This window comes from Amia ocellicauda, unplaced genomic scaffold, assembly GCF_036373705.1.
Source record: "Amia ocellicauda isolate fAmiCal2 unplaced genomic scaffold, fAmiCal2.hap1 HAP1_SCAFFOLD_64, whole genome shotgun sequence".
In the NCBI taxonomy this organism is placed as follows: Eukaryota; Metazoa; Chordata; class Actinopteri; order Amiiformes; family Amiidae; genus Amia; species Amia ocellicauda.
Genome location: NW_027102994.1, coordinates 300,862 through 310,000, shown reverse-complemented (window position 1 = coordinate 310,000; position 9,139 = coordinate 300,862). Strand labels below are relative to the sequence as shown.

The 9,139-nt window shown below is 43.4% G+C and overlaps 8 non-coding genes across 8 annotated transcripts; all 8 read right to left on the bottom strand.

Annotated features, from left to right (window-relative positions):
- Positions 1-667: 667 nt before the first annotated feature.
- Positions 668-786, bottom strand: LOC136740635 (5S ribosomal RNA). The gene has a single exon (XR_010813459.1). It is a non-coding gene; the product is annotated as a 5S ribosomal RNA (ribosomal RNA).
- Positions 787-1,841: 1,055 nt separating this feature from the next.
- LOC136740580 (5S ribosomal RNA) lies at positions 1,842-1,960 on the bottom strand. Its single transcript, XR_010813408.1, has one exon. It is a non-coding gene; the product is annotated as a 5S ribosomal RNA (ribosomal RNA).
- A 1,066-nt stretch (positions 1,961-3,026) lies between these two features.
- LOC136740533 (5S ribosomal RNA) lies at positions 3,027-3,145 on the bottom strand. Its single transcript, XR_010813362.1, has one exon. It is a non-coding gene; the product is annotated as a 5S ribosomal RNA (ribosomal RNA).
- Positions 3,146-4,211: 1,066 nt separating this feature from the next.
- LOC136740310 (5S ribosomal RNA) lies at positions 4,212-4,330 on the bottom strand. Its single transcript, XR_010813148.1, has one exon. It is a non-coding gene; the product is annotated as a 5S ribosomal RNA (ribosomal RNA).
- Positions 4,331-5,396: 1,066 nt separating this feature from the next.
- LOC136740299 (5S ribosomal RNA) lies at positions 5,397-5,515 on the bottom strand. The gene has a single exon (XR_010813137.1). It is a non-coding gene; the product is annotated as a 5S ribosomal RNA (ribosomal RNA).
- A 1,066-nt stretch (positions 5,516-6,581) lies between these two features.
- LOC136740296 (5S ribosomal RNA) lies at positions 6,582-6,700 on the bottom strand. Its single transcript, XR_010813134.1, has one exon. It is a non-coding gene; the product is annotated as a 5S ribosomal RNA (ribosomal RNA).
- Positions 6,701-7,758: 1,058 nt separating this feature from the next.
- Positions 7,759-7,877, bottom strand: LOC136740593 (5S ribosomal RNA). Its single transcript, XR_010813420.1, has one exon. It is a non-coding gene; the product is annotated as a 5S ribosomal RNA (ribosomal RNA).
- Positions 7,878-8,933: 1,056 nt separating this feature from the next.
- LOC136740666 (5S ribosomal RNA) lies at positions 8,934-9,052 on the bottom strand. Its single transcript, XR_010813488.1, has one exon. It is a non-coding gene; the product is annotated as a 5S ribosomal RNA (ribosomal RNA).
- Positions 9,053-9,139: the final 87 nt, after the last annotated feature.

Below are 9,139 nucleotides of genomic sequence, written 5' to 3'. Positions count from 1 at the left end.
GTTGTCATTTTGTTTTGAAAGCAGAAGAATCATTCAACAGGTTGCTGAGACAAATGTAAACCAGTAAAACATATGAAGAGAAACAAACCTTGAATATAAGTTCAGTTGTTTAAACATTTGACAAACTATGGTGAGGGGGTAAGAAAACACACAAATCCAGCAGCTCCTGTATTTCAATACACCAGAACCCAATATTATTGGCGAGTCGGGTAGTCCATCATCACAGTTCGAGGGCAGGCATCATTTCAGTAATTTCATCCCGTTGCATTCACATCCGTGCCTTGAATGAGATTGAATGTGATCTTTGCTCTCAAGTATGTTCCCAAGTTTTACACTTTCGTGCTTTGCATGAATGGGAATGGAACCGTGTGTGTTGAATGAGGCTCCTTGTGAGCACTGAACTTTGTCCGGTGGAGTTCCTTTTTGTGTTGCTGTAATTGTGTCATTTCTCGATGAGAAAGATTAGGCAACATTTAGTCACTTCTAGCCATGATGCTCAATTTATTTACGAATGTACCCTAGTTACTAGGGACCGTTTACGTTGGAGAACAAGATCTATTGTATGCCTGTGTATTTGGGGAAGTCAAATCTGAAATAATGATGAAATTGCGTGTATCCAAAGTTAAAACTCGTGATTTGTCGCCCTCTGGTGTGTAAAAGATGCAAAAGATAACAGCACCTGGTATTCCCAGGCGGTCTCCCATCCAAGTACTGACCAGGCCCGAGCCTGCTTGGCTTCCGAGATCGGACGAGATCGGGCGTATTCAGGCTAGTATGGCCGTAAGCCAGGAAGGCTGTCCCTGACGCTCTACTTAAAGGGAAGGCAATATCCGTTTCTGCTGTTCATACTTGCAGTTGAACTGTCTCTCTACTCTAAAGTCCGGGACACACCAGCACGCCGCAGACAGTCCCTGCTAACACGAAACGTTGTGGCAACGTTGTGCGTTAGCTGGGGTGCCACACCAGACCGGAACTATATATTACAAAACGAACACATTCTCTTGATAAAACAGCTGTAATTGAGTGCCTGACACGCCAGTCAAGCGCAATCTTGAGAAGGTGTGCATTTCAGTAAGGATTTCAATTGACATGCAGTATGAAACTGAAAGGAGGTTGCATCACTATGATGCATAACATTGCATGTATTGTATTTTCAAGTGTGTGCATTCATCCTGTTGTCATTTTGTTTTGAAAGCAGAAGAATCATTCAACAGGTTGCTGAGACAAATGTAAACCAGTAAAACATATGAAGAGAAACAAACCTTGAATATAAGTTCAGTTGTTTAAACATTTGACAAACTATGGTGAGGGGGTAAGAAAACACACAAATCCAGCAGCTCCTGTATTTCAATACACCAGAACCCAATATTATTGGCGAGTCGGGTAGTCCATCATCACAGTTCGAGGGCAGGCATCATTTCAGTAATTTCATCCCGTTGCATTCACATCCGTGCCTTGAATGAGATTGAATGTGATCTTTGTTCTCAAGTATGTTCCCAAGTTTTACACTTTCGTGCTTTGCATGAATGGGAATGGAACCGTGTGTGTTGAATGAGGCTCCTTGTGAGCACTGATCTTTGTCCGGTGGAGTTCCTTTTTGTGTTGCTGTAATTGTGTCATTTCTCGATGAGAAAGATTAGGCAACATTTAGTCACTTCTAGCCATGATGCTCAATTTATTTACGAATGTACCCTAGTTACTAGGGACCGTTTACGTAGGAGAACAAGATCTATTGTATGCCTGTGTATTTGGGGAAGTCAAATCTGAAATAATGATGAAATTGCGTGTATCCAAAGTTAAAACTCGTGATTTGTCGCCCTCTGGAGTGTAAAAGATGCAAAAGCTTACAGCACCTGGTATTCCCAGGCGGTCTCCCATCCAAGTACTGACCAGGCCCGAGCCTGCTTAGCTTCCGAGATCTGACGAGATCGGGCGTATTCAGGATAGTATGGCCGTAAGCCAGGGAGGCTGTCCCTGACGCTCTACTTAAAGGGAAGGCAATATCCGTTTCTGCCGTTCATACTTACAGTTGAACTGTCTCTCTACTCTAAAGCCCGGGACACACCAGCGCGCCGCAGACAGTCCCTGCTAACACGCCACGTTGTGGCAACATTGTGGCAACGTTGTGCGTTAGCTGGGGTGCCACACCAGACCGGAACTATATTTTACAAAACGAACACATTGTCTTGATAAAACAGCTGTAATTGAGTGCCTGACACGGCAGTCAAGCGCAATCTTGTGAAGGTGTGCATTTCAGTAAGGATTTCAATTGACATGCAGTATGAAACTGAAATGAGGTTGCATCACTATGATGCATAACATTGCATGTATTGTATTTTCAAGTGTGTACATTCATCCTGTTGTCATTTTGTTTTGAAAGCAGAAGAATCATTCAACAGGTTGCTGAGACAAATGTAAACCAGTAAAACATATGAAGAGAAACAAACCTTGAATATAAGTTCAGTTGTTTAAACATTTGACAAACTATGGTGAGGGGGTAAGAAAACACACAAATCCAGCAGCTCCTGTATTTCAATACACCAGAACCCAATATTATTGGCGAGTCGGGTAGTCCATCATCACAGTTCGAGGGCAGGCATCATTTCAGTAATTTCATCCCGTTGCATTCACATCCGTGCCTTGAATGAGATTGAATGTGATCTTTGCTCTCAAGTATTTTCCCAAGTTTTACACTTTCGTGCTTTGCATGAATGGGAATGGAACCGTGTGTGTTGAATGAGGCTCCTTGTGAGCACTGAACTTTGTCCGGTGGAGTTCCTTTTTGTGTTGGTGTAATTGTGTCATTTCTCGATGAGAAAGATTAGGCAACATTTAGTCACTTCTAGCCATGATGCTCAATTTATTTACGAATGTACACTAGTTACTAGGGACCGTTTACGTTGGAGAACAAGATCTATTGTATGCCTGTGTATTTGGGGAAGTCAAATCTGAAATAATGATGAAATTGCGTGTATCCAAAGTTAAAACTCGTGATTTGTCGCCCTTTGGTGTGTAAAAGATGCAAAAGCTTACAGCACCTGGTATTCCCAGGGGGTCTCCCATCCAAGTACTGACCAGGCCCGAGCCTGCTTAGTTTCCGAGATCGGACGAGATCGGGCGTATTCAGGCTAGTATGGCCGTAAGCCAGGGAGGCTGTCCCTGACGCGCTACTTAAAGGGAAGGCAATATCCGTTTCTGCCGTTCATACTTACAGTTGAACTGTCTCTCTACTCTAAAGCCCGGGACACACCAGCGCGCCGCAGACAGTCCCTGCTAACACGCCACGTTGTGGCAACATTGTGGCAACGTTGTGCGTTAGCTGGGGTGCCACACCAGACCGGAACTATATATTACAAAACGAACACATTGTCTTGATAAAACAGCTGTAATTGAGTGCCTGACACGCCAGTCAAGCGCAATCTTGAGAAGGTGTGCATTTCAGTAAGGATTTCAATTGACATGCAGTATGAAACTGAAAGGAGGTTGCATCACTATGATGCATAACATTGCATGTATTGTATTTTCAAGTGTGTGCATTCATCCTGTTGTCATTTTGTTTTGAAAGCAGAAGAATCATTCAACAGGTTGCTGAGACAAATGTAAACCAGTAAAACATATGAAGAGAAACAAACCTTGAATATAAGTTCAGTTGTTTAAACATTTGACAAACTATGGTGAGGGGGTAAGAAAACACACAAATCCAGCAGCTCCTGTATTTCAATACACCAGAACCCAATATTATTGGCGAGTCGGGTAGTCCATCATCACAGTTCGAGGGCAGGCATCATTTCAGTAATTTCATCCCGTTGCATTCACATCCGTGCCTTGAATGAGATTGAATGTGATCTTTGCTCTCAAGTATTTTCCCAAGTTTTACACTTTCGTGCTTTGCATGAATGGGAATGGAACCGTGTGTGTTGAATGAGGCTCCTTGTGAGCACTGAACTTTGTCCGGTGGAGTTCCTTTTTGTGTTGGTGTAATTGTGTCATTTCTCGATGAGAAAGATTAGGCAACATTTAGTCACTTCTAGCCATGATGCTCAATTTATTTACGAATGTACACTAGTTACTAGGGACCGTTTACGTTGGAGAACAAGATCTATTGTATGCCTGTGTATTTGGGGAAGTCAAATCTGAAATAATGATGAAATTGCGTGTATCCAAAGTTAAAACTCGTGATTTGTCGCCCTTTGGTGTGTAAAAGATGCAAAAGCTTACAGCACCTGGTATTCCCAGGGGGTCTCCCATCCAAGTACTGACCAGGCCCAAGCCTGCTTAGCTTCCGAGATCGGACGAGATCGGGCGTATTCAGGCTAGTATGGCCGTAAGCCAGGGAGGCTGTCCCTGACGCGCTACTTAAAGGGAAGGCAATATCCGTTTCTGCCGTTCATACTTACAGTTGAACTGTCTCTCTACTCTAAAGCCCGGGACACACCAGCGCGCCGCAGACAGTCCCTGCTAACACGCCACGTTGTGGCAACATTGTGGCAACGTTGTGCGTTAGCTGGGGTGCCACACCAGACCGGAACTATATATTACAAAACGAACACATTGTCTTGATAAAACAGCTGTAATTGAGTGCCTGACACGCCAGTCAAGCGCAATCTTGAGAAGGTGTGCATTTCAGTAAGGATTTCAATTGACATGCAGTATGAAACTGAAAGGAGGTTGCATCACTATGATGCATAACATTGCATGTATTGTATTTTCAAGTGTGTGCATTCATCCTGTTGTCATTTTGTTTTGAAAGCAGAAGAATCATTCAACAGGTTGCTGAGACAAATGTAAACCAGTAAAACATATGAAGAGAAACAAACCTTGAATATAAGTTCAGTTGTTTAAACATTTGACAAACTATGGTGAGGGGGTAAGAAAACACACAAATCCAGCAGCTCCTGTATTTCAATACACCAGAACCCAATATTATTGGCGAGTCGGGTAGTCCATCATCACAGTTCGAGGGCAGGCATCATTTCAGTAATTTCATCCCGTTGCATTCACATCCGTGCCTTGAATGAGATTGAATGTGATCTTTGCTCTCAAGTATTTTCCCAAGTTTTACACTTTCGTGCTTTGCATGAATGGGAATGGAACCGTGTGTGTTGAATGAGGCTCCTTGTGAGCACTGAACTTTGTCCGGTGGAGTTCCTTTTTGTGTTGCTGTAATTGTGTCATTTCTCGATGAGAAAGATTAGGCAACATTTAGTCACTTCTAGCCATGATGCTCAATTTATTTACGAATGTACACTAGTTACTAGGGACCGTTTACGTTGGAGAACAAGATCTATTGTATGCCTGTGTATTTGGGGAAGTCAAATCTGAAATAATGATGAAATTGCGTGTATCCAAAGTTAAAACTCGTGATTTGTCGCCCTTTGGTGTGTAAAAGATGCAAAAGCTTACAGCACCTGGTATTCCCAGGGGGTCTCCCATCCAAGTACTGACCAGGCCCAAGCCTGCTTAGCTTCCGAGATCGGACGAGATCGGGCGTATTCAGGCTAGTATGGCCGTAAGCCAGGGAGGCTGTCCCTGACGCGCTACTTAAAGGGAAGGCAATATCCGTTTCTGCCGTTCATACTTACAGTTGAACTGTCTCTCTACTCTAAAGCCCGGGACACACCAGCGCGCCGCAGACAGTCCCTGCTAACACGCCACGTTGTGGCAACATTGTGGCAACGTTGTGCGTTAGCTGGGGTGCCACACCAGACCGGAACTATATATTACAAAACGAACACATTGTCTTGATAAAACAGCTGTAATTGAGTGCCTGACACGCCAGTCAAGCGCAATCTTGAGAAGGTGTGCATTTCAGTAAGGATTTCAATTGACATGCAGTATGAAACTGAAAGGAGGTTGCATCACTATGATGCATAACATTGCATGTATTGTATTTTCAAGTGTGTGCATTCATCCTGTTGTCATTTTGTTTTGAAAGCAGAAGAATCATTCAACAGGTTGCTGAGACAAATGTAAACCAGTAAAACATATGAAGAGAAACAAACCTTGAATATAAGTTCAGTTGTTTAAACATTTGACAAACTATGGTGAGGGGGTAAGAAAACACACAAATCCAGCAGCTCCTGTATTTCAATACACCAGAACCCAATATTATTGGCGAGTCGGGTAGTCCATCATCACAGTTCGAGGGCAGGCATCATTTCAGTAATTTCATCCCGTTGCATTCACATCCGTGCCTTGAATGAGATTGAATGTGATCTTTGCTCTCAAGTATGTTCCCAAGTTTTACACTTTCGTGCTTTGCATGAATGGGAATGGAACCGTGTGTGTTGAATGAGGCTCCTTGTGAGCACTGAACTTTGTCCGGTGGAGTTCCTTTTTGTGTTGCTGTAATTGTGTCATTTCTCGATGAGAAAGATTAGGCAACATTTAGTCACTTCTAGCCATGATGCTCAATTTATTTACAAATGTACACTAGTTACTAGGGACCGTTTACGTTGGAGAACAAGATCTATTGTATGCCTGTGTATTTGGGGAAGTCAAATCTGAAATAATGATGAAATTGCGTGTATCCAAAGTTAAAACTTGTGATTTGTCGCCCTTTGGTGTGTAAAAGATGCAAAAGCTTACAGCACCTGGTATTCCCAGGCGGTCTCCCATCCAAGTACTGACCAGGCCCGAGCCTGCTTAGCTTCCGAGATCGGACGAGATCGGGCGTATTCAGGCTAGTATGGCCGTAAGCCAGGGAGGCTGTCCCTGACGCTCTACTTAAAGGGAAGGCAATATCCGTTTCTGCCGCTCATACTTGCAGTTGAACTGTCTCTCTACTCTAAAGTCCGGGACACACCAGCGCGCCGCAGACAGTCCCTGCTAACACGAAACGTTGTGGCAACGTTGTGCGTTAGCTGGGGTGCCACACCAGACCGGAACTATATATTACAAAACGAACACATTGTCTTGATAATACAGCTGTAATTGAGTGCCTGACACGCCAGTCAAGCGCAATCTTGAGAAGGTGTGCATTTCAGTAAGGATTTCAATTGACATGCAGTATGAAACTGAAAGGAGGTTGCATCACTATGATGCATAACATTGCATGTATTGTATTTTCAAGTGTGTGCATTCATCCTGTTGTCATTTTGTTTTGAAAGCAGAAGAATCATTCTTGCTGAGGTTGCTGAGACAAATGTAAACCAGTAAAACATATGAAGAGGAACAAACCTTGAATATAAGTTCAGTTGTTTAAACATTTGACAAACTATGGTGAGGGGGTAAGAAAACACACAAATCCAGCAGCTCCTGTATTTCAATACACCAGAACCCAATATTATTGGCGAGTCGGGTAGTCCATCATCACAGTTCGAGGGCAGGCATCATTTCAGTAATTTCATCCCGTTGCATTCACATCCGTGCCTTGAATGAGATTGAATGTGATCTTTGCTCTCAAGTATGTTCCCAAGTTTTACACTTTCGTGCTTTGCATGAATGGGAATGGAACCGTGTGTGTTGAATGAGGCTCCTTGTGAGCACTGAACTTTGTCCGGTGGAGTTCCTTTTTGTGTTGGTGTAATTGTGTCATTTCTCGATGAGAAAGATTAGGCAACATTTAGTCACTTCTAGCCATGATGCTCAATTTATTTACGAATGTACCCTAGTTACTAGGGACCGTTTACGTTGGAGAACAAGATCTATTGTATGCCTGTGTATTTGGGGAAGTAAAATCTGAAATATTGATGAAATTGCGTGTATCCAAAGTTAAAACTCGTGATTTGTCGCCCTCTGGTGTGTAAAAGATGCAAAAGCTTACAGCACCTGGTATTCCAAGGCGGTCTCCCATCCAAATACTGACCAGGCCCAAGCCTGCTTGACTTCCGAGATCGGACGAGATCGGGCGTATTCAGGCTAGTATGGCCGTAAGCCAGGGAGGCTGTCCCTGACGCTCTACTTAAAGGGAAGGCAATATCCGTTTCTGCCGCTCATACTTGCAGTTGAACTGTCTCTCTACTCTAAAGTCCGGGACACACCAGCGCGCCGCAGGCAGTCCCTGCTAACACGAAACGTTGTGGCAACGTTGTGCGTTAGCTGGGGTGCCACACCAGACCGGAACTATATTTTACAAAACGAACACATTGTCTTGATAATACAGCTGTAATTGAGTGCCTGACACGCCAGTCAAGCGCAATCTTGAGAAGGTGTGCATTTCAGTAAGGATTTCAATTGACATGCAGTATGAAACTGAAAGGAGGTTGCATCACTATGATGCATAACATTGCATGTATTGTATTTTCAAGTGTGTGCATTCATCCTGTTGTCATTTTGTTTTGAAAGCAGAAGAATCATTCAACAGGTTGCTGAGACAAATGTAAACCAGTAAAACATATGAAGAGAAACAAACCTTGAATATAAGTTCAGTTGTTTAAACATTTGACAAACTATGGTGAGGGGGTAAGAAAACACACAAATCCAGCAGCTCCTGTATTTCAATACACCAGAACCCAATATTATTGGCGAGTCGGGTAGTCCATCATCACAGTTCGAGGGCAGGCATCATTTCAGTAATTTCATCCCGTTGCATTCACATCCGTGCCTTGAATGAGATTGAATGTGATCTTTGCTCTCAAGTATGTTCCCAAGTTTTACACTTTCGTGCTTTGCATGAATGGGAATGGAACCGTGTGTGTTGAATGAGGCTCCTTGTGAGCACTGAACTTTGTCCGGTGGAGTTCCTTTTTGTGTTGCTGTAATTGTGTCATTTCTCGATGAGAAAGATTAGGCAACATTTAGTCACTTCTAGCCATGATGCTCAATTTATTTACGAATGTACCCTAGTTACTAGGGACCGTTTACGTTGGAGAACAAGATCTATTGTATGCCTGTGTATTTGGGGAAGTAAAATCTGAAATAATGATGAAATTGTGTGTATCCAAAGTTAAAACTCGTGATATGTCGCCCTCTAGTTTATTAAAAGGTGCAAGAGCTTACAGCACCTGGTATTCCCAGGCAGTCTCCCATCCAAGTACTGACCAGGCCCGAGCCTGCTTGGCTTCCGAGATCGGACGAGATCGGGCGTATTCAGGCTAGTATGGCCGTAAGGCAGGAAGGCTGTCCCTGACGCTCTACTTAAAGGGAAGGCAATATCCGTTTCTGCCGTTCATACTTACAGTTGAACTGTCTCTCTACT